The sequence below is a fragment of the Nyctibius grandis genome, chromosome 1, assembly GCF_013368605.1.
Source record: "Nyctibius grandis isolate bNycGra1 chromosome 1, bNycGra1.pri, whole genome shotgun sequence".
Classification (NCBI taxonomy): Eukaryota; Metazoa; Chordata; class Aves; order Nyctibiiformes; family Nyctibiidae; genus Nyctibius; species Nyctibius grandis.
In genome coordinates, this window is record NC_090658.1 from 26,970,798 (window position 1) to 26,996,300 (window position 25,503).

Sequence of the window (25,503 nt, forward strand, 5' to 3'; positions counted from 1 at the left end):
AATTTGTCCATTTGCCAGAACACTTTGTAAGCAGTCAGCCTCTTATCTTTTGTGTGAGGAGGGGGGAAAAAAAAATGACCTTATTGCGCTAGCAGGTCGTGTCATAGGTCATCCTTTCATTCTCCTCACAATCAACTACATTTGCAATCAAAGAGACAGCACATTTGCCACTAGCAAAACGCTCCTTTCAAAAGCAATTGGAATGCTTAGTGTGCACCAAGGACTGCTTGTCCTAGAGTCCATGAATTTTTAGGGGGAGAAGAGAATTAGGAAAACTGAAAGATACAGTGGATTTTAATCTCCCTGTTTCACAGAGGGATATAATACTATATTGCACAACGAGAAGCTTTTTCCTATCAAACCTTCAGTAATTTCCTCTTTTTTTTTCATTTCACAATTGTTAGAGCCATCATGAAGAGTGGGGGTCAAGTTTGTTTGCTTTTTTCCTTGTAATTTAAGCATTCCGTCCTGTCAGGGTTCACTTTCCAGTGACCTCTGAATTCATCTAAAATTGCCCAAAAGAACCCAAGTGCATACAAGTGTGGGAACTCATCTGTTTGCCATCTCCACCCGGAGAAGATCTGCAGCACGGCTTGCCATTGAGTCTAAGTAGAAAGGGTGAGTGTGTCTGTGCTGGCAGCAAAGGCTCGCAGGCTCTCTGAACTGAATAAAGTTTGGTTGTTAGGCTCGATATTAACAATGAATCTGAAAGTAGCCGTTTTTATGACCCAGAGTTTCTTAAAAAGTAGTAGCTTTTGGTGCCTTCGGTTTTATACGTTTGAACTGAGGTATCATGCAGCTGGTTTCTGTAGAGCCAAGGTGATCCCTAGGTACATTTGAAAATCTCAGAGTGTGCTTTTGTTTGAGGAAATACACCTGCATTACTTGACACTGAGAATAGAGCAAGACCAGAACTAGGAAAAGATGTGTCTCTAATTATTTTCCTCTGGATTTTTTTTTAAGCTTTTTTAAAACACATGATTTTTTTTTTTGTTGTTAGGTGAAGGCTTACATGTTTTTATTCCTGTGGTCTGTGAGATTGGATGATATCAGTCTGTTTCTCTTGTATCTTTTCAGCTAGCATGAATAGAAAATCTGCACTTTTTCCTTTCTTTATTATCTTTTATTAATGAACTGACTGTGTATTTAGTACATTTGGGTCTGTGTTAGTCTCTTTGTAAGCCTGCATGTATGGTGAATTTATTAATGGAAAAATGGTAGAACTAAACTAAGTAGTAAAATCCTCATATGTTAAACAGCTGTTTTAAATATGAATATAGGGTATATGTAGCATATAAAACCTTCAAAAAGAACTCCATGGAATGCTGGAATTCAGTTTTACTCAATTTAGTTTACAGTGTAGGTTTGCAGATATTATACAGGAATTTTGAGGGAAATTAGGTAAGCACTGGATTTAGGGCAAATTATTTACAGCAAAATATTTATTTGATTAATTCAGTTCCTCTTCTATACATTAAATACTTGCAAACAAATTTGCATTTTATAAAATTACTTTGTTATTCAAGTACAGCCAGGTCCATTGAAGTCTCTAATGACTGACACTGACTCCAATGGGCTTTGAACCAGGGAGCCATTCAAGCTCTAATTGAAGGTAGTAGCAGAGGGACTGGCTCCTCAGTGAGTATATCTCAACATCTGTATTTTTTGCAAACTATTTGATTAATATTTAGTTCAGTGGTTTTCAAATATTTTCAGCTTCGGGTCCTCTAGCATTCATCTAGTGAAGGTATGGCACTCTACATTTAAGCCTGTGGACAATTTCTTCTTTCTGTCTTTGTTACCTTTCACAGACTTGCAGCGTAGAAGTAGTGCATGGACTTCTATGGCTCTGCAGATTACAAGATAGATAGCTAGAAAAAAACCCAACACTTTGTCACAGAGTAATCCTCTATTCATGAGAAATGAGCAGTCATTCAGGTACACAGACTTCACTTCTCAAATCCTCCCAAAATGTTTCTTTGAAAACACTCTTAGTCCAAATACTGGTGCAAATGCATTTCCACAATGCAGTAACAAAAGGTTTTCTTTCTGGGAAATAAAGAAAGTAATTTTCATGACTTTCACATGACTATTTAGGAACAGCTCTACACACTGATTAGTCTCATAAAGCTCTGCCATATGCCGGTCAGTATTTCCTCATTTCCTTATTTTTTATGTATTGTTTTGTGTGCTTGACAAACAAACAATCAGATGAAAAAAAATAGCCTGTGACCCTTTTTTCAGACTGACAGCTAGTAGTTTTGTATTTATTTAGACAGATCCTGTAGGGCACAATCCTCCCTGGTGCTCATTACTCAGTGGACTGACATTTGCACCCACTTTGGAAAGCTTTAAGATCACTGATCCATGCTAAACCAGGACATTCCAGCAAACTTGTGCCAAGGGGCATTAGTTCTAACACGTATCACCTTTCAGGACAGGAAAGAAATGAAACGTTATTATTTAACATCAGTACATCTTCTTTGCCTTTAGCTATTGTTACAATAAGCAGATTCAGTTAACTTCTTAATTTCCTTGTCAAATTTTTAGATTTCTCAAAAATGGGGCATGCTAATAACAAGTTAGGTGCAATTCCCATCTTCTTGCAACCTGTTCAGCGCCTCAATGTGTTTAGTTGAAACCGTAGCCACCACACACCTAGAGGTGATATATGAAATGGAGAAAGGGGACTGTGCACCTTTTACTTCTATAAAAGACCTGATTTATTAATGTATTCAACATTTGTTTCTTTGTTGGTTATCTAAGAAAATGTGAATAATATCCAGCTTGATCTGTAAGTGTTTTTCTGGAAAACTTACTTGGTTTCAGTAGAATTTCTTTTCAATTTTCCAGATCCTCCGACTGATAGTCTAAAATTCTGCACAGGTATCTTTTGGGGCATTTGTATAGAAAAGATATTGAAAAAAACAAACAACATAAAATTATCTAACAGGACAGCTAAAATTAAATTCTCCCTATGGACTGGCCTACACTAGTTTAGTTATTTATGTCTCTGATTCCAGTTCCACAAATAACTACTTAGCTAATTTCAGTCAGTGCATAATATAGAAAACCTGAAACAATAACTGAAAACTAATAGTTGGAAACAGAATGTTCTAGATACTCTTAGCTTTTTTGACACATTATTAAGAAATACTAAAATACACCTACTCCCTAACTTGTTCTTCTGCATCACTTTTTAATTGCCAACTTTGTTTAACTGCACTACAAGTAGTTTCCTGGTGTAGTTTGCATGTGAGGTGACACGAACTGATTCATTTGATTGACGTTCAGCGGGAATGGTATACTACAAAATAAGATTACTTTATAGTTAATTATGTAATTTCTTTCATTAGTTTCTCTAACTGTTACTCTTATAAAAGTTGTTTATCTTTATTGGAAATTGTCCTAGAGCTCAAGATCAACCTAAATCTACATTGTTGTTACTTAGATTCATTATTTTTTTCTGTCCCAGTCATTGTGAGACTGCTCTTTCTTGTGCTTCCTTGTATATATTTGAAGATAATTATAATTTCTGTCTTTCTATGGGTTTACCTCTTCCTTGAAATCCAGTACCTAAAACTTGGAACAGAACTTCACTTACAGTTTTGGCAAGACTAGTCAGAGAAGAAGGATTGTTACTTGTTTCCAGCAAAAGTGTTCATACAATGCAATATGATGTTTTCCTCCCGCCAACACCCTTTTTTTAAAAAAATTTCCAGCTGCATGGTATCATATCTAGTTTGTAAAGCACTATTATCCCCAAAACCTTTTCTGCAGAAGTGATCATTCCCTGTTCTGAATTTGTGCAAATGGTTATTCCTGACTGTTTAGAGCCCTGCTGTTGTGCATATTAAGTTGCACCCTACTATTTTTTTTTTTTTTTTAGGATTACATCCTACTACTATGTTTACAGACCATTTGACCACTTCCTCTGTCATTCTGAAGCCTAGTCGTCTTCTTCGACGACAGACATGCCTGCAGCCCCTCTAAGCTTTCCCATGGCTTGAAAATGTAAGAAACAATTTTATTAATTAAAATATTAAACTGGCCCAGAAGGAATGCCTAGGAAATGCCACATTATACAGCCTTGTAGTCTGACAATGAGCCATTGCTCATTTCTTTTTAAGTATGTTTTTTTTCAGCAAACTCTATACAATAGTTTTGAATCGCATAGGCAGCTGTCTTGGATCAATTATTATTTTGTTTCCCTAATTTGCTTATGGTAATGTCACCTGAGACAATATAATTTCTGAAGTTGAGATATAGCATCTTATGCTGCTCTTCTGCTCACAAAATCTCTTGCCTTACTAGAGTGGGAAATAAGGATCGTTTGACATGAATTGTTCTTGACTAATTCATCTTGGCAGCTACATACAAAGCTAAGCTCTATAGCAGTTTTATGGGAAAAATATTTTGCACACAGAGGAACTATTATCTCCTACGAGTGTTCCTGAATCTCTCATTAATTGCAGTAACAATCACACTGCTAATCTTGCCAGCTCTCAGGATTTTATTGTGTCTCATAAGTAAATCCTTAGTTCCCATACTCAAATGATTATCTGGGAATCCCAGATTTCTTTTTTGTAAGGCTGCATTTCTAGCCTTACAAGTGGACAAGTACTTGATAATGTGACCTCAAATGGACTTAAAAGGCAGGAGACAAATAGTAAGAAGTCAATGGTGACTAAGTGTTTTTAAAATCTCATTATTTTAGGAGACCTAAGATGTTTCAGAGAGTGAGAGTTGGGATGTATGTCATGACATACACCAATTCAAAAGGCAATGCTACAGAAAGCTATATCCTCCTTTCTTAGCATTCTGCATGAAGAAAATATTCTAGTTGAGACACTTAGAAAGTAGTGGAGATGATGAACTATTGCAGCAAAACCATTATACCAAAGTACAGTTCATTCAAAAATGCAGAGCTGCCAGCAAGATAGAGTTAATAATCACTTCTCTGCTGGTCCACTCTGCCTTACTTGTATAGTTTGTTCTGGTCTATTTCTGTTGTAAATAATATAAAAGTAGGCTATGAATGGAACAGACTCCAGAAGAGAAAAAAAATCTTTGTCTGCACAAGCTAGGCTGCTGCTTTGTTAGCAATTTGCATGTAGTTGCTTTTCCTAATCCTTGTGTGTCATCAGTTTTAGTCAAGGGATCACAGGATCCCAGACTACAGCCAGAATCTTGAAAGACCTCATATCCCAGTTAAACATGTAAATAAACGTTAGATTTTGCAAAAATATTCAATACCCAACAACTCAAACTACTGAAAACCTGACAGGTATTTGGGGACCTAAATGGGAACTCAGCACTCCAGAAAATCTGGCCCTAAATTAGTTTTATCTTGTGGTTTGTGGGAGTCTTTCACACAGCAGGAGGGGAGAAAAAGGTATGTTAAAAGGGAAACAAATGTAGTTGCAAAGCCACAGAAATTGGAAGGGGAGGGAGTGAGGAGCAACAATTGAGGAATGGGAGCACATGAAACAATCTTCTGAAACTGTGGATTTCAAGCACCCATTGCCTTTATGTCCCTCATTTGCCCATCTATTCTTTCACACTGTCTGAGATCAGCTTTATGAAAGTTAGAAGTGTGTTTACCTAAGCTATAGCCCAGACCCAAGGCAAGCTTTGTGCTGCTCCAGCCAGCTCAGGGAGCACTGCAGGGAAGGAGGTGAGGAAAGGGGCTTCCTTTTGGTTGCTTTTTAGAGCTGTCTCCCTGTGTGTTTCAAGGCTTACACGCTTGAAATTCAGCTATCACTTTAGCTGTTATTCAGATAACACTTTGATTTTCAGGTACAAAAGTTAAACATGGCCAAGCTTGTCGATACTTCCATACTGTAGAAGAGGCTGGGTATGTGCCTACCTAGGTACCTGGCCACAGGCAAAAAGAAGATGTTATGGGCATAACCATGGGCAGAACCTGCGATGACATACATTTCACCATTCCTTCCCAAAGATACTGAACCACACACCTAATCTACTTGAGAGTTTCTTTTTTTAGTATCCCCAAGAACAATGGTGTCAGAGTACTACAGATCAGGTAGGCATAGTAAGGTTCATAAAGGTCTTTGTGAAACTTTTGTTATTAGTTTCCTGTTTATATAGTGGTGTACCTTATGCATATTTGTTCTGCGTGGTCTTTTTCTTTTTTTTTCCTGATAAAATATTAACTGAAAAGGCTCTAAAGGTGCTCAAAGTCTGGATTAATTTCCTCTCTGGAAATGTATCCACAGCCAAGCATCTTTCATTGGGAATACTGTCTCATGCAGCTTTTGTCAGCTGGGTTAAGCAGAAAAGCACAGCTGTCTTACTAGGACATGCGTAAAGATGTACTTGTTGATGGTTTAGGTTAGGTTTTTAAAGCATGTTCGGTATTGATGGGGACCTAGATATTAGTATGGGGGTGTGTTAGGAGCCTGGCAAGTAGAAATAATTGCTTGACAGAGAAGGTTTAATAACACTAGACTGCAGTGCATTTTCGTGGAAGCAGGCTGTATTGTTCTGAGATAGCGTGGTGGCACCATAAACCAGGAGAACTGAGTCCTGACTAGTTTATGCTTTGTAGATGTTGAAATAAATTTTTATTCTGTTTCATCTTTCCTATTTGGAGTTAAATTGTCCAATATCCCTGTGCAGATGTGTAAGGAGGATACTAACGACTACTGTATTCAAGGAAAATTCACTCAGATAATAGGCAAGGATTTTTTGAAGGAACCCACTCTGATTCCTCCACACTATTGAGCATAGCTAGCTGAGTGTGCTGGAGGCCCCTGGGGCAAGATAGGATGGTGCATGCCACGCATATCTCTGGAAATGGGGTAAAGAAGGGAGGAGGGGAAATGCTGGGCTTCAACATTTCATCTGGGATCTAAAGAGGACCAGAGCTCCTAGGCTTTTATAGGAATTTGGGGCAGGGAGGGGGGCGGAATTTTAGTAGCCTAGAATGCAGACTTGAGAGTGTCCTTGTCAGAGCGGGAATCCAGAATTACACTAATAACCAGGCCTCTTTCTCACAAGCATCAGCAAAGTAGAGACCACAAGATCTCTTCCCTGTAAACCTTAGATTCATATGTATTATGTTTATCCATACAGTCTAGTTATAGTCCTAGGTAGCCTACATTATTTTACATCAACAAAAAGAACTTTAAAATGGCCTTAGAGGATGCCATAATGGTGCATTTTATGTCTTTATTCATTGGTCCCTGTGCGTGAAGTTTTATTTTATTATATTTAGTAATATATGGTAGATATAAAGAGGCAAGAGACAATGCAGATCTCAGTGGTTCATTAGTCCTGCACTTTATGGTGTTTTAAAACTTCTCCTTCTCCAGACCACAAAATAGCTTCCTCCTGTATCATGTGTATGAAGTGTATGAAGTGTGAATCCACAGAGGCAACTTTTAAATGTTGCTGCTCCAGAAATAATGATTCCTCTATATCACTTCTGGTATAATTTATTATTCTGGAGGAACTTCCCTGTGTAAATGCGTAGCCCCGAATACAGTCACTTTTATCCAGAATCCAGTGCTTGTATGTAAGAAAGCTCGGCTATAAGGGCATAGTTAATGAAATAGTTTCAGAAATAGTCATGTGCTCTGTTTCCTATTGTAAAGGCACATCTCCCTCATTAGTAGTACAGACGACTATTACCAGAAATCCCAGGGCATTTTCAGAAAATCCTTAATGAACCAATCTGGATGGGCATTTGCTCCTGAGATAATATACACAAAATCTCACTAAAAAAGGAAATAGAATAAGCAATCCTCAAAAAAGTGCAAAAAAAGTCGCTGCGAGCTTGGTGCCATTCCTCTCAGAGGGAGGCCTTCCCTCTCATGGTGGAAAGAGATCAGATACTTAGCTGGGAAGAAAAGAATATGAAATAATATTTTTCCTAGCATGGTTCCAATACCTGGATGATGATCTGATGGCTTGGATGGGAGTTAATCCAAGTTTTTAACCAGACTGGGTTTTTTTTAATAGAAAAAATAAAGAGATTTTTTTGCCAGCAGGGGACAAATTTTCATACTGTCAAATTAAGCTGCTCCTCACACCTAGTTTTCATCTGAGTCTACACCACCAATTTAGTCTTGATGAGATGAGCCCATAAATCTCAGTCAGAAGAATTATACAACCTATTAATTTTCCTTCTGCTGCAGCCACTGGCATCCTCCACTGTACTATTCTAGTGATAGAAACTCATGAATCACTGCAGGGAGAAAGTACTCGATCATTCAAAACCTTGCCCTGCCCAAGGGTCCCAATTACCCACGGAAGCATGTGACTTAATCAGCTCTTGCCCTCTCTGAGGTTAAAATGACGAGGCACTGACAGGCTGCAAACAGGCTGTCGTGGCTTCCAACACTGCCTGCCCTCTCGTGGTGTTGAAACGCTGGGCTCCTATGACACCGCCCAGGGGAGCACTGCTTCTGCTGGATGAAAACTGACCCAGAAACCTTACCCTCGTCCTCCCAAACCAGCCAGCGGTCCTTCTCTGCCTCTTTAGTCCACGGCATCTCTTCACGGACGTGCTTACGGCCGTGAAAAATATTCTCATTGGCTTGAGTACAGCTGATCAGTAGAGCAGGTCTGGCCATGAAAGGCAAAAAAGAGCTTTATGTGAACAGTGGTCGTATAAGTGGAGGTTGCTCATATTGATTGTAGCTGCAGGACATTTAATGCAGGAGCATTAAAACAGAGTCTGGAGGAACCCCTGCTCTTTGCTACAAGGGCCTGCCTTTTAAAAAACTATCAAGTAACAAGCTGAACGCACAAGTTCGTGACATCATCAAAATAGAAAGGTCTGGAGAGGGCTTTATCCACCTGAAAAAGTTTTATATCCCTCATTTGGGTTAGAGCAATTGTCTTATTGTCCTCCAAGGTGCTACACATTTTATACCCGAGCAGTGCACCCAAATTAACACACCCAGGTAGGCTTCCATCTTGTTTTTCAGAGCTGTTAAGTTCAGTGTTCATGAGCACTGGGTAACCATAACTTCCTCAGAAGCATGGTCACAAGCAACCAGTTCCTTGTTGCTGTGTGACTTTCACTAAAGTACATGCCTCGTACAACTCCACTGTTTTACCTTTCAGCACCAAGGAACAGTTACTGATGGACTCAGGAGACATTTGTCAAAGAGATGACTGCTGATGTACTACAAAGGGCTGCTGAATTCCTCTAGGAACTGTCTTTTGACCCATTGCTATAAATTTTATACTGTAGAATTGTCAGACTCTAATAGCTTTCTGTAACTAAGTACTGCAAAAAGAAACCCTGACCTCAAAGGACCTGAATATTTTGAAGTAAGAAGTTGTGCAGTGGTTTGGGTGTTAGGCTAAAATATAGAATTAAAATATTGAATCTCTCAGATATTTAGTAAGACATATTAATTGTCTCTTTTTTTCATAAAAAATGAATCGATGATTACAATTTTTTAGACATTGTTTAATTTAGTGATGGGGTTTTGTGCCTATGGAGCCAAATTCATAATCATGTGTTGCATGGCTCAACATCAGTGCATGGTTTTCTTCTGAATAAAGAAGCAAATGTGCATTCAGCTACCTGATTGTCATTATTTTCAGTATGCTTGCATTCCAGACTAGGAAGTGTTAAAGACACAGCTGCATTCCCAAGAACAGTTGAAGCCCAGATGGCACAGGGGCTGCTTGTACCCTCCCATTTTACCACACAAGAAATCTGGATACGGGAGAGGAAGCTCTAAATCAGTGGTACAGAGTGGGTACAGATGCCAACATTTGTATACATAGAGAGGCATAAAGAGCACTCCTGGGAATTCACGGTCAGGCAGGTGTCTGGACCTGCAAAGTAAAGGCATGAGTTTGCCTTTGCAGCACGCTAGAGTTGCCAGTGGAAAATCTGGGATGTAGTGGGACATCCTGGTGCATGTATCAGTGTTCAAAGCCATTTGAACATTATATAGATAGTGATTTGTGACCAAGAAAAGCAGATGTATGCCAATTCCTCTTCACCCAGTCTCTCTCCCTCCCTGCCCCACCATACCACAGAGCATTGCAGAGGGTGTTTCTGCAGTTATCTCAAGGTTCTTGCATGGAGTTTGGGTGATCTATACAGCCTCACTGCTGGGAAGGGAGCATTGCAATGAATTCCCATTTTATAGGTCATATTGGGAACAGTAAAGATGGTTCACCTTTTATATATGGGGCAACTGGCGAGACAGGGCAGACTGATGATACAAGAGAGTGATAATGGGGGGAAAGAGCATCTGGAGACAAAGGAAAGTCAAAGACACAGAAGAAGCTGGTAGCTATAGGAGAAAAAGAAAGAGAGAGAAAATCAGTAGGGAGTGAAACATGAGGAGTCTTAGTGGAAAGAGAAACTATGAGAAGAAAGAACAAAATAGAAAAGAAACTGATAAAAAATGCAGCAAATAAAGAACAGTGAAAAGAGTGGGATAAAGAAGAATATTTCACATCTGCTCATGGGGCTCAGATGACAGTTCCTGTTTAAATTCATGGTACATGTGTGAACACGCAGGTTCCCTAGGTGACTTTGAAAATCTCAGCCAGGAAATCCAGACAGCCAGAAACAGTCCCTCAGACAGGAAGCGTTACCTCTAGAAAAGCCAGTTCAGGAGCTGATTCACATCAACTGGCCAATTTTATTTTATTTTTTAATGGAAAAAATGAGGTTAGGAAAAGAGAAATGGCTGCTGCTTGTCTAACAAGGGCATTTCAGACTGTGTACATACTCTAATAAAGGCTCTGTATTCCTCCAGTGGAAAATATTAATTTTCCACTGGAGGAATACAGAGCCTTTACTCATTTCCCATCACCTTCTGGGACTTGTATTCTGCACCAAACTCAGCTTCTTCTCTTGGCATCTCCTTCTGCTCGCTTTTGTTTTTCTTCTCTGTCTCCATTGCACAGAGGAGGAAGGGAAGCTGCTGGGTGCTGGGAAGGAGCGTGCCTCCTGCCCCCTCCCTGCCTGCCCTTTTCCGGGGGACCTCGCTCGGAGAACCCGGGAGGCTGACTCCACGCTGCGTGAGCTTGCCATCAGATTTCCGTGATATTTGCAACGAGACGAGTAGATGTGACTGGTGCCTCCTTCACTAGTGCTTCTGTAAAGCTATTAGTTTTGTATCTTAACCAGGTGCAGTGTCTGGCACTGTCGTTATACCCTTCTGAGGGGGGGTGGTGATTAGCCGTGGCCATGGAGGCACAGGAAAGGTAGCTCCTGCAGACAGGTCTGCTCCCTGCACTGGCCTTCTGCATCTCTCCCCCATTTTGGAAGCAATGCTTACCATCAGGTTTATAAGATGCTAATACAGGGCAGTTTTTCAACTGCTACTTAGCATAACCCCTCCTTCCCTTAATAATGTAATTCCCATCTTATTTAAGGTAATACTCTGGTTTGTGAATTTTCACACCTACACTTCTGCTCTATACATGTAAATGAGGGGTAGGACAGGTGATGGACTGTAAATTTACCAAAAAGAACAACCAACAAAGTTCATCAGCTGGAGCTGTAAATGCAGCATATTTAACACACATGGCTAAAATTAAACGTGCACTAGCTGCTGATTGAAATCATACTATGTTTTCATCAAAATACAGTTCTGGAGGTGATCTTCATTCCTGCTTTGCTGGCTTGCACATTATAATTTAATCCCAAAATCCAGAATTTGGCTCTCTCTCCACACAGTAAGTGGAAATCTGGTTCTCTGTGTTTCCCTAATTTGTATTATTTATAATAACAGTAAGTCTCCTGAGCTGATGGTGGAAGTCAAATGACAGACCCTTCACCTATTATGCCATGTTTTTTATTAATTAGCTTACTGAATATTCCAGATGAAACCAGTGTTTGTATTGGCCAGAATCCGTGCTGTGCCTGAGGAAGTATTTTAGTGAAATGAGCATTAGGAAAGCTTTGGAATATTAAGCCAAAAATAGATTTTTTTGCTTAAATAAAATACTCTCCTTAGCCTGCTGCATGTATAGTGTACTATTAAGCTGTTATTTCAAAGACTGGCCTATTTTCAGACTTTCAGCATCTGTAAAAAAATTAATAATGATAAAGAGGAAATTCATATTTTTGAGGCTTTAAAAAAGCCCATTGTGTAAGTCACCAGCTCTTACAATAGGCATCTGTCTGAAAAATATTCCTCAAACTTTCACATGAAGTGGTGCTGTGTTCATTGAACACCCTGCTTTTGTAGTCCCCTCTGGTCAAAGATAAAACGCTTCTGAAGTGCCTTCCAAAGTAGATTTGTGAAATCACATATATTTCTGTCTTGAGGAGAGCCTACCTGAGTGCTCACAAGCTACAACAGACATGGTATTTATTGATGGCTGCATCAAGAGCTGAGCAAATTTATTTCACATGAGTCAATTTTTCAGAGGAGATGAAGGATGGGAAGTGAATTCTCTTCCAGGCAATAACTCATGCTACATAACCACATGTATTTTACTGAACTAGGCTAAGGGACTACTGGGTATGTTAGGACTGCAGGCGCCTTTTGTGTTTTCTTTCCTTTTTAGGGCATACAAGAGTTGTATAATTAAATGGAGATTATTGGCAACATTATTTAGCAGTCATTATGGAGTCATTAGGGTTCTGCTTGGGCAAGAAGATAAGTCCCCTTCCTCTCTCACACTTAATGCTTCTATCAACAGCTTAGAAAAGTGGTTCACAATGAATTGCCACTTAAGTAGTCCTATCTTCCTCTGCAATCTCCCTCCTGTTGTTCTTCCCTGTGGGCTAGCTCAGAGGGTCAGTACACTTAGCTTGCCTGATGTAACGCAGACTTTCCCATAGCTTTTGGCACTTTGCAACTGCTCCTGAAAAAAATAAAAAAGGAAAAAAAAGGGACTCTCGGGGGATGGAGAAAGAGTCATCGCTGATCCAAACAGTGATGATCCAAACAGTGATGTCTTTCTTGTACTTTGTTCTGTGAGTAACAGACTGAGCTGTGTCAAGTTGCTCTCTGTAGGCTCCTCAGACACAGCAATGTCTTTCTCTGCAGCAGATGCTTCACACCATGACATTGCACAAAGCTCTGGGTTGCTCTGTGAAGAAGGAGTTATGCCACCCAACCGCTTTCCAGGGTCCGTGGATCTCCAGTGGCTGCCCTAACACAGGATTTTTGAGGGATGGATTCCCTCCATACCACACAGTGGAAGTGGGCATATAGTCTGGTGTCATTATATAGCAGTTAATAATTCCGCAAATGTGTGTGTGTGTGTGTGTGTGTACACGTTAGAGCTGGCCGGAAAAAGAAATGTCTGTTTTGTGGGAAATTCCAGGTTGTCAGCATTTAATTTTGTTCTGTGCTGGAATGAAACATCAACATTTCCAAATACTTGGCAAAATGGGACAGTCTGTGTCGGTGCCTTCCTTCCAGTCAGTCCCTTTAGCTGCTGGCTGGCCAGGCAGTGCTGCGCGGTGCCCAGGCACCAAGCACATGGGCTTCAAGCATGCAGGGAAGGGGCAGAGGGCTGCCAGCTGGCCTGGCTGCCCAGGGATTTTCCAGAGAAAATTTAATGAAATCATCACACCACTTCTGACAGGCAAACAACTCTGTAAAAAAAAAGCTGGAGAGGGACTTTTTACAAGGTCATGTAGTGATAGGACAAGGGGTAACAGTTTTAAACAGAAAGAGGGTAGATTTAGATTAGATATTAGGAAGAAATTCTTTACTGTGAGAGTGGTGAGACACTGGCACATGTTGCCCAGAGAAGTTGTGGATGCTCCCTCCCTGGCAGTGTTCAAGGCCAGGTTGGATGGGGCTTTGAGCAACCTGGTCTAGTGGAAGGTGTCCCTACCTGTGGCAGGGGGGTTGGAACTAGATGATCTTTAAGGTCCTTTCCAACCCAAACCGTTCTATGATTCTATGTATTTTCAAAGCGGTTCATTACTGTATTTTGTTTCCTTATGTTTTAATATGAAATTTTGTTTTAAACAAGGAGAATCAAACATCTCTTCTTTTTCAGTTGGTCACCTGATAAACTCCAAACCCAAGAGTCCCAAGCAATGCACTGCCTGAGAGGCCGAAAGAAGACCGTGCACGTATGCACAAAAGAAGTGGCAGTATTTTCTGCTCTTCCAAGACAAAACCCTCTTTCACAGTTGTGTGCCCTCAGACAGAGGATGTAGCAAAAAAGCATCCAGCAGTTCCTAGGATAAGTCCTTTAAAATAGGAAAAGAAAAAAGTAAGAGTTTTAATTATGACTTTTTTTTTTCTACTGGAGCATAACTGAGGATTTAATTTTATAGGCTTCATTGCTGAACACTCCAACACTTTCTGTTTAATGCATCTCAGTGCAGAGCTGAGGGGTAAGAGGTGCATTACGCCGTTGTAGAGCCAGCATCGCTAATCCTGTGAGGTGCTGAGCACCGGCAGTTAGCAGGAGCCAGGGCTTACCGGTCAGAGAGGGAGGAACACGTTTCCAGCTTAAACCAGTAACAGCAACATTCATTCATACTGTGCATGTCTAAACCGAGTTCCCGGGTCCAGTCCCACACCCTGGCCACTGCTGAATTTTGTGGCAGGACACAACCTTTTCTCCCTTGTCTCTGCCATGTCCTCCTTGCGTCCCCTGGACACCAGGTCCCTGTCTTCCTGACACTGGACCCAGACACTGATGCTAACAGGAACTTTGCTGGTAATTTCAGCAGTACCAAGACTTCGTTAGAGAATTTTGCAGTTAGTTTTAATGACAGCAGGATTAGACCACAGAATTAATAGGAGAGCAAGTGTTCTGGAACATTAGCAAAGCAGTATAGATGTCTGCAATCTACTGCCCTAGAGTATGCATCTCAAAATACACTTTTTCCCTAGAAATAAAAGTCTTTCCTCTAGTTTAAAAGCTTTTTGTTTTTTTCCTCAAATGAAAGCAAAGCTATACCTCTCACTAAACTGTTGGACATTTCCTTCTAAGTAGATGTGTATAGGGTGTTGCGGACACTTGCGTGAAGTATTATTTCCATTATACCTCAGAGATATTTAACAGCTAAGCAGTGACAAAGCTCTGAGACAGATAAGATACTAAATATATATATACACAGAAAGATGACATTAAATTTGAATAGCAACCTACCATAGACATTTGATTTTAAGAGGAAAGTTAATATGAAGCAGCAAGAAATCTGAGATGCAGAGCTAGTAACTTCTCAATATGTTTTAAATCCTGCAGCCCATCTTGTGAGCCAGTTGATCCCACTGAGTACGTTCAGGTCTGGTCTACATTGCAAATGGGGCTCACCCTGGCAACGTTATTTTGGAAACAGCAGCTGGGTGAATGGCACGCAGGGCAGACAAAGCCCCGGGAAGGCACGTGTGAAGGCCTGAGCAGAAGTGGCAGAATTTCCTAGTCGTTACTGCAAACTTTTTCACTATTATGCATGAGTAGTGACAGGCTTGCATTGTTAATCAGAGTAATTAGGATTTAGTTGAGGCATGACAATAACCTGTGCCTCATAAAGGCCTGAAGGCGATCCATTTTCTCCCCTTTTCCTAGGAGTCTCCTATTGTGATTCGCAGATAGCCCAGCAGGAATGCAATCAGGAAATCTCCAGTGAATCAGTGTCCCTAAATCTTCAGGCTTGACAGGTTGAAGTCTGACAAGCTATTAGAAAAAACTACTGATCATTAGGCTGTCTAAAATAGACTTAGCTTGTTTCTGTCTGTATGCATTGATTTATCTGCAGAATGATATTGTTTGAAGCTTAGATTACTCATGCTGCCGCCAGCTGACATAGTTCATATGATAAAATGACAAAGCGTGGCTCTGGCTAAACATACAAGTCTTTCTGTCTTTGCTGTTTCATTGCTTCTGACTCATTCTATAGTAACAAAAAGTTGGTTCAATATTACTGTGAGAAACAAAAATAGAAATATACTGAATGGTTTAAAGCAATTTTTGGTCACCCCAAACCCTAGTACCTCTGACAAATATGGGAGGATAGTGTCAGCTTTCCCCAGATCCTTTCAGAGCAGTGATTTCTAGGTCAGCTGTTGTGGGCCATGCGCTTTGCTTCACAGAGTTCAGAAATAGCCTTATTACAAAATCTCTGATAAAATCTCTCCTTTATGCATGTCTTTTCCTCTCTTAAGCAATGTTTTAATTAAAAAAATAATTAAATTTAGATTTAATTTAAAATAAACTGATTAGGTGCATAATACACTGAGTTGTGAGATTTACTTCAGAGTTACTCTTATACTCCACTCAAGCTTTCATACAAAAAAATCACACCAGATTGGAAAATTTCTGAACAGACATTTTTCTTGAACAGGATTGCATTCTTATTTGTCATTTACAATGACATCTGTTTTTCCAGTGTTCCCATCTTATTTTTTCCATTTTTAAAAAATTACTGACTTTCTTACAGGATTCAAATCTCAAAGTGGAACATAAAGAACTAATTCAGCTCTTCTTTCCCATTGGCAGGAATACTGTCATCCTACTCTATTGAAAAGAAAAAGCATCTATTTTGCACCATTATGCATGTAGAACGTATACACATAAGCAACATTAAACATGTATTTGTATACCCTTGCATATACATATACATATAGTATGTATGTGGTACATTATCTACATAAATTCTCCTGTTTGTGAAAGATGTGTAATGTGACCTCTAAAAAGAAATAAATATTCACTTGTTATTTAAAGCATGTAGAAATACAGAGAAGTAGCTTCATAAATACTAATTTACGTTGACAGATATTAAAGAAAAGAAATTTGGCATGGCACAAGCATGGTCATATTGCTGCAAAAGGATCAAAAGGATCAAGGGATACTTAATGACGTAGCAGTCAAGTCCCAAGTTTTATGCAAACATGATATTCTTTGTATCGCATTCTTCTTTTTAGTAGCTGCATTAAGAATATGTGCCTCTTACATTTACATTGTGTTGCATTTCCATTTATTACTTTAAGAAGATCCACATGTAACTCACTAAGAGAGACAGCACAAAAACTCTGTGAGCTTTTCCTAAGGCTCTGCACAAAGGCTGAAGCTGCAGTTGGAACCTATCATGGCTTAATCTGTAGTCTTCACACACAGATTTGCTGAAGGAGCATCTTGCATGAAAGGTGAAATAAGTGCAACCAAACTGATGTTTCCATTTAACCAGGCATCAGAGTTTAATTATGCTTTGTGTTTTTCACACAGATAATTTTAAATCCATTTGTAGAGGACAAAGAATTCAGTATGGTACCTTGGTCACGAATTGTTTACTAGGATTTCATATAATAGAAAGCTACATTAATGTACTTTCAGGAACAACCAAAAATACACTCTTTGAGTTCTTACAGCATGCCCATCTCTCCGGTATGTGAATATATAGTATGTGAATATACATTTGCCTTCCCCCCGCTCCCAGTCCGCCCCAAAAATGCTGTGGATGATGTTAATGTAGATCTGTGCAAATTTATGAAACAAACACTGATGGAACATTAACCTCTGAGTTAGTATGTGAATCAGATGGAGAAGGTTTTTCATGACAGCTTTCCTTAGGCCCTTTCATTATTTTGTTTTGTTGTCTTATTTCTATGCTTAGTAAGCATTTAAAAAGTAATCCAAAGACTTTTGGTTCATTAGTAACATAAAAGTCTCCACTAAAATACTTCTGAAAAATAGTTGGCTGGGGAATTATATAAAAATGAGAAAGCTCTTTAAGGGAGAATTGGAAATAGCAGTTAAAAAAGTAAAATATTTGCAAGTAGCATACGTACTTTTAAAAGAATAAATGTATGCCAGTCATCAATAGCATTGATAAAAATGGACTCTGAATGAGCTGTAGCCAGAAGAAGCTGGCATAGTCAAACAGCGGTGTAATAGACACCGTTGAAAATGAAAAGACTTATTCCAAAAAATGGAAGCTGTGTCCAAAGAAAGAAAACAGAGGAAGAGTATAATCCCCAGCAAAATAAATGTTAAACCACAGCAAAGAAAGCCAAAAATATTAGTGGAAGCAACTTGCAGAAGTAATGAGAGCTAACAGTAAAGCCTTTTGTATATATATGAGAAGCAGCACAGTTGGACAGTTAGCAGGATAAGAAGCAGCAAAGGAAGATAAAGACATTATGGACCAGCTAAATGAATTATTTGCACTGGTTCCTGCTGTAAATGAGGTGGGAGTCTTTCACATTGGAGTCATTCTTTACGCAGAATGAGTCTGTGCAAACTCATGGATTGGCGTGTCAGAGATTTTAGAGCAAGTCAGTACCACAGCAAATCAGTAACAATAGATGATATTCACACAGGAGATATGGAAGAATTCAAATATGAAATTGTCAGTCAATCAACTGTCATTGTGATTGATCAAATCAGCACCAGTGTCAGGATAACATGAAAGGTATAGATAATGGGAACAAGAATAATCAGAGGAGTTTTCTATAAAGGAGTCTAAAAAGATAATGCCCTTCCCCTTGCAAAAGTGATGACTGAAAGGATAGTGTGGTGAAAAATATCTAAAATTATGAAGATACGAAACTTTTGCAACAGTACAGGAACTAAGGGCCATCTTATTAGACAACAGGAAAATATAGAAAAACGAAGTGATTTTTTTGTTCAGCACATCATTACATTGTGGAACTCCTTGTTGTGGGATGGATACTGTGAAGGACAAACAGATGAAGTTTTTTTCCTCTGAAATTACTGGATTAGACAAATTCACGAAGATCAGATGCTTTGTTGTATATTGATAAGTGGTGGTTTACATGCTGCCTCTGGCTCAGAAAGTACTTAAGTTGCTAAATGTTGGAAGGTGGGAAGGAGGCAATAACTGAAGAGCAGACACTCAGAAGAAGGGTGCAGGACGAGCCCTACCTTAATTGAACCTGCTGCCAGAGATAAAACACTGTCAAAGAGACATTGGTCTGGACCTGTGTTATATTTCTTATACTTTCACCCCATTAACTAGGCTTTTTGTCTATATAATTCTCCTCATTTCTAGGGATGCTTACTTGTGTGATAGTTTTCCTCTTCTGGGCACAGCCTGGGCAGGAGAAACATGGGAGATGCCTAAAGGAAGGGCCTTTTGCAACTTTTGAATAAAAATCTGTTAAATAATTTCATAATTTTCTGTCTGCCTTCAAAAATAATGTGATTCAACAAACAAAACAACTGACCACAGCGAATTTTTCCACAATTTTTTTTTGCTTTACTGTGTAAATAGTTTAGTAATACCTGCCTTTATTGCCTCGGCATATACTTAGCTCTGTCTTTGCTTTTGGGTGGGGACAGGAATTGCAGGTAAATTCTCCCACCTGTATTGCTTCTGACTTGAAGAAGGCAGATTGTGATTTATTTTCTTTAGCCACGAGAGTGTGACAAAGGACAGATAAGTGATTTGCTCCTGTGTATGCAGGAAAACCTGCAGCCAAGCCAGAAACTAAATCCAGGATGTCTGAGTCCCATTTCCCACCCTGACCATTGGAATGTCCTCTGTAATCAGTAAGAGTGTTCAAATCATGGGGCATCACCTCAGAATCTATTCAGGGTAGATTTGACCATGATACGTCTTTTTAAAAAATGTTTTCCGTGCTCTATCATCAAAAATTTCAGCTTGAATACAGTTAACTCAGCCCAAGTTTTGGAAACAATATTTAGGCCCTTCAGGGGATTGTCCTTCCCTGGTGTTGTTAATCCTGTGGTTTTTAAGGCATGTTTTTCATAAAAAGGAAATGTGTTTTGTTTTACTTCAATGTTTACAAGTGTTTGTCTGGGAAATATAGGATTATAAAGAAACACATTTCAAGCACCACGCTGGGTGTGTTAGTGCTTTGTATTCTGCTACCACATCTGAACTTCCTTCATGTTGTGTTTCATAATGTCCCAGACAAATAAGAATGAGATCATATTTGGTAGAATTGTTTAATTGTCAGTGGTCTGACCCTGAAAAAGACAAGGCACGTTAGCTTTCCGTCACCCTGGATGGGAACTGAGGTTGCACAGCATCTGGCAGGATGTCTTCAGCACCTCACAGAATTTGTGCTTTTAACTTAAGTCCCAGACCGCATCTATTTTCTTCAATATACTGCAAGCATATAATTATAGTTAGCACAATTGGTACTTTCACTTTTAACTAAAATGCCTCTACCCAGCAGGCAAAATAATCATCATGAGATGACATTGAGATGAATGATGATGCCTCCAACAAAGTGTTTGAGCCATAAATGGAAAGAGACAGTAAATTTCATCCTATTTTTTGAAATTGCATATGCTGCAAATCCATTTTTAATTAAAATTAAATAATGCATTTTAAGCTACAAGTCACAATAAGCTTAACACAATAATGCACCAACTTCTCTTGTCCTCAGTTCAAGTCCTGGCAGGGAGTTTCAAGACAATGCCTAATAAAAGACACATTGATTTGAGGGTGGTTCCCTGTGATAAGGCTGTTTCCAGTTGTAGCTCTTTGCAGTCTTTCGTTTTAAGGAATAAAGAAAAGGGGGTGAAGCCAGGAAAATGGGTAAAGAAAGATAAAATGTACAAAACACAATGTGTTTGGGGCACCCTTGTCCTGCTATCTGTACAATTGTACAGTTCATTGATTACAGTGGTATTTCTCCTGACTCAAATTTACACAAATGGAACAGCATCAGGCCTTCAGATAACCATGATTTATGCCCTTCCTGGCAGTCACAGCAGATAACAGTGTTAAACTATACCTTCTCCTGTTTAAACACATTGACATTTGTGACATAAGATATTCTCTTGGAAATGACAGATATGATAATTTTGTACCAAGGCTCACAAATGGATTTTAAGGACTTGAAAACAATTGCATAAGATTTTAATTGTTTTCTTTTTCAGGGTTCAGACTGGATTAATTTTCTATTCCAAACACACAACATTAATGAAATAATTTACAGACTGATTGAAACGCTGTCGTTTTTCAAAGAAGGTTTTCTGGCTGAATGTCAGCTTTTCAGTAAATGGAAATGCTCAATAAGAAGCTCAAATTATTTCAGAAAGGCTTAAATAAAAATATTAAAACTCCATCAGAAAAAAATCTTAAGCATGTTTTTGCAATGAACATGAAATACATTATCCTTTCACGTGTTCATTCTTTGAATGGCTCTAAATCCATTACATATTTAGATAACATTGACAATAATTTCATAATCTGAACTTCCTGAACCTTTAGACAAAAAGAAAGGGTTTTTTTGCTTCACAGACTAGCACACAGTCTTCCTGGGAAGGAATTCTCTTTTGGGGTTACTTCTAAGGATTCACCACCCCTATCATTTGACGGTTCCTGATCTCTGAAGGAAGAGAGCGAAGCCCATACAAGCTGCCACTCTGTCTTTCGATATGGCTGACATGCTCTGATCCCCAGTACCAGAGCAGTAATACAGCTGAATTAACAGAGGGTTTGTCTATACCACATGCACAGAAATTCCTTTCCAGATTATGGAAAAAGTGGTTTCAGGGAATCTGTCTTGTCTGCTGAAAAAAAAGATTTAATGAAAAATTGATGGCCAAATGAAGAACTATTCTCTTCCCAATAAAATCCTTGTTTGAGCCAAAATTCCCATAAGCGTTAGTAGCAAACTTGAGTAAGTTTAGAAGAGCGGTACCAGCTGAGGAATAACTGCAGCACCATGTTTGGAGAATGCCGCCCGTTTGCTTTTGCTTTATAACATTCCTGAGCATGGTAAGCACTTGAGATTGCCACTGCTGGGCGTGCCAGCTGGCTCGCCTGCCTTCTTCTGTTCTGCAGAAGAATCCTGGCAAGTGAAATATTTTCAAAATGTGTTTCTGACACAGTGGTGGAAGACTTACAGCTATTGTTTGAAACAGGCAAGAAGAAATAGCTATATGTGTTCTCCTTGTTGGAAGAAATCACATCTTAATGAAAAAGTTCTGGATTTTCACTGCAGAAGATATAGGTGTATTTTGAATCTTTGCAATGGAGACAACCCCAGCAGACTAGTTTTAGTCGAAATACTTGTTTTGATAAGTGAGGAAACACAGCAATTACTAATGCATTTTGCCACTTGATTGTCTCTTGACAAACATTCCATGAGGATTATAACATAAATACATAACTGCTTTTCCTCATTTCAGCATGCCACTTGTGAACAATTTTGTCATAACAAACCCCATCTTCCCTGCTTTTCATTTATCTCCCTAAAATAGAAATGGTCTTTTTCCATTTATCCTGCTAGAATAAACATCTATTAATTCTCCCAGGTCACAAAACCTTCAGCTTCTGAAGGTTAGAAATGTCTGCACAGTATGCAACTCCTTTGGTTTGGTTCTGCCTTGAATCAACTCAACAAAAAGTGTCCAAATATTTGCCCGGTAATGGGAAAAATGAATGTAATTGATCCACGGCTCTTATGTACAACATCAAAGTACTTAGAGACAAGAAGCTATTGTAAGACAGTGACTAATAACTGTATGAGGGGATTTCCATTAGCAGGCCTGCAAGGAAGATGATTCTAATTTGTGAGTGTCTTGTGAAAAGTTAAAACTGTCATGAACTACACAAGGAGTTTTTAATAAAACCAAAATTGTGGAAAGAGGTATCGCTTTTTATATGTATGACCTTGGGATACCCCAATTAAGGTCAGATGCAATCATAAATTACTTGAATCTACTGATTCCTCCTTAAAATTCTCCCATAACACGATTTAGAGTCTTCTACCCCAAATCTTCCAAATCACTGTAGTTTTGATAACTTTGTGGACAGCAGTAAGCAAACTGAGTTACAATGAAGAGTTCTAAAATCTCATGGGACGTGATGATCCTTTCCCTTACTCCAGAAAACACAACCTGATGGAAGTGTAGCAGCTCCCGGCACAGTGCGACTTGTGAGACTGCCATAGGTGAACTTCTGAGGTACCTGCTACTGATATCTAGACAACATATTTAAGGTGAAAGAAAAGAGAAATAAAAGACTGAGCAGGGAGCTGATTCTGCCACCTTTGCCTTTACTTTTACTTTGCACACAATATCTAAACAGTGGCAGCAAACATCCCTGCAGAATCTCCTTCTCAGTTGTATTTTCATAATATTCTCAGATGAAAGTTGCATTTCAAATTTTACTCTGGTTTAGGAAGGTTGTGCTGTTGTCAACATCTACTTAAATGATTATCTTAGATTCTTACAGATAACAGTTCATCTTTACTTTTGTCATCATATTTACATATGAAAGGAGCATACATACTTGCATGACATTTCTTCCATATGATCCCATACATCATCAGAATATTCACTGCTAAACCAACTTTTGGTTTTTTTTTCCCCACGAGCTAAACTGCTCATCTCAGACGCGCATATACAGTGGAAGGGGGAAGAGACACTAAGAGCATCCTTGTCTTTTCAGTCTTTGTGGATGGCTGAAGTGTGGGAATTGGGGACCAGGCCCACAAGTCTTTGCCTGGAATCGGTGTGAAATGAGAGGTAAAGAGCATACTAAATCATGATTTTCTTCTTTTTCTCTGCATTCCAGTGTGGCTGCCTAGTAGGAAGGAAAGGAGATAGCCTGAAAGGCACATCACAAATTCTTCCCCATTTGTGCCAAATGCTTGTAGTATAAAGGATTGAATTTTTTCTGAGACACTATGCTTTGGATGTGCTCCCTAATGTGGTTCAGCTTCCATGCTGCCTCTTATTTTAGCCCATGCCTTAACGGTATAATTTAACCTTAAATTAGAGGCATATTTTACCCTTGTTTTGTATGCAGAAATTCCTTTGATGTAATTGGGAGCCCCGTGCAAAGATGGAGGGTTTATCATGGCCCTTTGAATGCATGTGACATGGCAATTTGTCCAAGACATATTCTCATGCAGGAAGAATGGGATCCCATTGTGGGAAAATCTAGGGCCAAACACTGCACAGAACTGACGTCAATAGGATTGAACACAGTGTGAAGTTATGGCAAAATCTGATGTATTAGCCGTTTGGTGCCAGTGTTTTTCTTATGCATCCACTACTTCTAGTGCTGCTGATGGAGAGTGCATATCATAGTGTCCTGAGAAACCCCAACTCTTGCTGCAAGAGGATGAAAGGAAGATGATCTCAAGAGTCTGAGTGACCATTTAAATTGGATACATGTGGACAGAGTCCAATCCAAAGCTCACAGAAAACCGTAAGAGTGATCCTGATGGCTTTTGGATGAGCCCCACTATGAAATTTTAGGGTTAGGATTTGAAATATAGTCAGTGAGCAGAGAAGCCACTGTCTTACCAGATAAAAAGACATGATGTAGTTTTGCAATTGAGCATGCTCTTTTCAATCAAAGCATCTTCAGACTCTTTTTATCTTTTTTTTTCTTCATTCTTTCTTAATAAGGCAAGTTTTGCTGACCTTTACATGGCCTCTCACATGAGACTCCCTTCAAGAATAAAGTTTTAAGCCCCAACTCATCTCCTACAGAAACCTAATAAAAAATATAAACAATTTAAAACAGAGATGTAAAACTTACCACATCTTCTTATTTAGGCAGCAATTTCATCAGTGTTGTTCTAGCCCTTTGGCTATAACAGTGGTCACATCTCCTTTGCAGCCTCTCCATGGGGTCTTAATCTCTAGATACATATACATTGCATTCATTCTTTTAGTACAGGACAGGATAATGCAGTGGAAGACAGGAGGGATTGGTTTGAAAGTTCTGGAGTTTATGAAAGGCATGTGAGATAAGAAAATGTCAAGGAAAACAGATCATGGGCAGAAGCAGATGTTCAGCTTATGGCCACATCTTTGATCCTTTCTTCTTTGCATCTCTTACATGATGTGTATACAGAGACAGCATAGAGCCTACATTGCTAGTGTGCAGAAGTGAGGGGCATCATGGACTCATACAAAAATGGGTCTGTAAGAGGATTGAAGGGGGTCATAGAGTCAATTTTTGCACTGTTTTCTCATGAGAAAGTAGGTCTCATGTCAGCTGGAGTGCAATCAGTATACAGCCTCTAGCCCACGTGTATAGCTACACAAGCAAATCTGGGTCAATAGCATTGCTAACCTTGAAGAAATATTTCTGTGTATGGATGAGAGAATTGCTAGGAACAATACCTGTACCAGAGCCTGCAGAACTCTGCAGCAAAGACCTAGCCGAAGAACTTGAACAATGCGGTCGGATGATTTATATCAGGATGAGGATCTGGCTTTAAACAGGCAGAGGAAGAGAATTTTGAACATAAACAACATAAACATTTAAAATTAGTTCAGACTTTTGTTAGAAAAGCAATACTTAAAGTGCTGCAGAGAGCATGTGAATCTCCTTGTACCTGTGCATCAGCTTTCTGGATAATGTCTTCAGTATCTCACAGGTACTGAAGCTTGCCAGCTGTGTGTTTCTGCAGCTGCTTTTTATTGACAGACACAATAAACACTACAGCCGTGTAAATCCTCTATAAATAGCTGTAGCAAAAGCCATCCCTGCACCCTGTTCAAAGTTAAACACCATACTAACTCCCTAGCCCTTCTCTACTAGCTTGTAAATTAACTATAATACTAATAGTTACCCTTTTCTAAGTGTTTTGAGATCTTCTAATCAGA